Raw genomic sequence first — 3247 nt, 5'->3', positions numbered from 1 at the left:
GGTAAAGGGGGTCAAATATAGGGTTTAGGGGGGAGAGCGAAGTGAGTAAAGGGGATCAAATATATGGTTGCTGAAGGAACCTGGACTTTGGGTGGTAAACACATAATAAAATATACGGATGTCAAATTATAATGTACACCTGAAAATTATATAATTGTATTAACTTATGTTACCCCAATATACTTAATTTAAAAATTTCTTTAAAAAATAAAATAAAAATAAAGTGATTATGGATAGTACATTGTCATTGCCATTTTATTATTCATATTTTTAGGGGAGGATTCACACTTCTTCTTTTTAGAGAAGTCCCTCAACATTTTTATAATGCTCGCATGTGGTAATGAATTCCTTTAGCTTTTTCCTGTCTGGGAAGCTCTTTATCTCACCTTCCATTTTAATTGACAGCTTTGCTGGGGAGAGTAGTCTCGGCTGCAGGTTCTTGTTTTTCACCACTTTGTATATTTCGTGCAGGTCCCTTCAGGCTTGCAAATTTTCTGATAAAAAAAATCAGCAGACATTCTTATGGGATAATCTTGTAAATAGCTGCCTTTCTCTTGCCATTTTTAAGATTCTCTCTTTGTCCTTAACATTTCGCATTTTAATTAATCATCTAATTAAATGTGTCTTGGTGTGGGACTCTTTGTGTTCATCTTTTTTGGGACTCTGTGCTTCCTGGACTTGTATGTCTAATCCCTTTGTCCGGTTAGGGAAGTTTTCTGTCATTATTTCTTCAAGTAAGTCTCAATCCCTTGCTCTCTCTCTTCTGCTTTTAGTACCCTTATGATGCATATGTTGATATGCTTGATATTGTCCCAGAGGTCTCTTAAATTTTCCTCTTTTTTTTATTCATTTTTCTTTCTGCTCTTCCAATTGAATGTTTTCTGCTACTTTGTCTTCTCACTTGTTGATTCAATGCTCTGCTTCATCTAACCTACTATTGATTCTTTCTAGTTTATGCTTCTTTTCAGTTATTGTATTCTTCATTTCTGACTGGTTCTTTTTTATGATTTATATGTCCTTTTTTATGCTTACTCTCTCTGTTGAAGTCCTCACTGAAATCAGCTATTCTCCCTCTAAGTTCATTAGGAATCCTTATAACCAGTGTTTTGTACTCTGTCTATGATAGGTTGCTTGCCTCCATTTCATTTATTTTTGTGGCTTTTTCTTCTGTTGTTTCATTTGCAGCATGTTTCTTTGTTTTCCTACTTTATTTGCCTCTCTGTGTTCATTTCTATATATTAGGAAGATTTGTTATGTCTCCCAGCCTTGGGCCGGTGACCTTATGTAGTAGGCATTCTTTGTGGCCCAATGGAACAGTCTTCTAATCACCTGCACCAAAGGCTCTGGGTATTTTCCTTGTGTGGGTTGTGTGTGTTCTCCTGTCATAGCTAAGCCTTGATTGCTTTTAGCATGTCAGTAGATGAGATTGACTCTCAAGCTGACTGGCTGTTGGGATTGGCCACACCCACAGGGTATGAGTTGCTATGTGGGGCTGACTCTGTGGAGTGAGATTAGCCCCAGCAGGCTTATATACCTATTGAGACCACCCTTCGGGTTTGCCACCTATGGGGCTAATCAAGTTGTGCACTGTTGTGGTCTGACACCAGCCTCCAGTTGTGTTGCTTCTGTGGCCTTTTGGGAGAGACTCTCATGTAGGCCAGGCCAACTGCTGCCTTTGATTGCTCAGGGCGACCTGGTAGAAGCTACAAAGTTATCTGAGGGTGGTCACTCCCTGGTTTGAACTAAGAGGCGAGCGGGAGAGATACTCTTCCAACCAAGGCCGGTTGCCACCAATACCAGGCCTAGGGAAGGTTAGGAAAAGGTCCAGGGCACCCAAGGCCTGAGGTTGCCTACCACGATCTACCCGAGACACTACAGCTCAGGCTGGCACCAGTGACCTGACACCAAAATCTCCCCAGAAATGTGCATCGGCGTAAGCCCAGGGCTATTGCCTGCAACAAATGCACATCCAGAAGAAGGCGTAGGGAAGGCTGCCTAGCAACAGGCCCAGCAATTTGTGGGTTAGGTGGCAGTGGGATGGGATCCCAGGTGGAGCAGACTGATCTCACTGGCCAGTGCAGCTTCAGAATTGTCCATATAGGGGGAGGGTTCAACACAAGCGAGATAGCACCCATCTGTAGACTGCCCTTGATCGCCTGACACAAAAGCAATGGTGGCTTTCCCCGCAGCCCCCTCTGTGTGCCATAAATGCAATCTTTTCCTGTATGTCTCTTGCATCTCCTGAGCTGCTGACCCTCCACTAGAGCCCATGGTGAGTCTCTGCAAGTGGGTCTGTGCACAGGGCTTTTAAGAGGGACTTCTAGATTTTCAGATTCCTTCCATATCATCCAGATGATCAGAATCCCCACTCAATTTTTACTGTCAGATTTGTGTGACCTCTTCTTCTTGGAACTGAAACCCTGGGATGAGGAGCCCATGTGTGGAGCTAAGACCCTTCATTTCTTCAGGAAGGCCTCTGAAGCCATGCTCTCTGTCCCAATTTTCAACCACCATGCAGGACTGGACCATTTTGTGTCTGCACCCATTCAGTCACTCTCAATATGGCTTTTTCTTATTATCCTTAGATGTATGTATTATGATTAGCTAGATTTTAGATGGTTCTCCAAGTTGATTGTTTTATAATTTGGTTATAATTTTAATGCAGCCATGGGAGGAGGTGAAATCTGCTTTTACTAAGCCTGCCATTTTGAACCCCACCTCCTCCTGTTTTCTTTTAGCTGGATAAAAGTGTATAATGTATTAATTAATAAAATCTTGATTTTTATTATAAGCAAGTGATACTTAAAAACTCAAAATCTGACAGAATTACATAGCAGCAAAAATAAACTCATATTTTTAATCTTTAAAATAATTTTAATTGCACAGAGAACATATGAATTTACACTCATTTTAAAAATTAAAATATCACAAATAAAGCCAAAGACCCTTTGATCATGATTCTTGAACCTCGGCCCCTTTCTAGATGTAAACATCCTATTGTGTGTATTTTTCAGACCTTTTTAAATTCTTGATTTATACATATTTACCTATGTAAGTGATATGGCTCTAGTTTATTTCTTTCCATTGTTTTATAGATATTTCAGGATATTAATCAAAGTCCACACAGACAGAAATGTCACATACAAATGGTTGATGGAAGAGAGTTGATGAAAATATTTATATACAAAAGTCTGGGCAGCAGTATGAGACCCAACCAAAGATTATAAAGGAACCCAGAACTGGCAAG

This window comes from Pteropus alecto, unplaced genomic scaffold (genome assembly GCF_000325575.1).
Source record: "Pteropus alecto unplaced genomic scaffold, ASM32557v1 scaffold86, whole genome shotgun sequence".
Taxonomy (NCBI): Eukaryota; Metazoa; Chordata; class Mammalia; order Chiroptera; family Pteropodidae; genus Pteropus; species Pteropus alecto.
The sequence above is the reverse complement of the archived record's forward strand: the minus strand, read 5'-3'. Positions refer to the sequence as shown.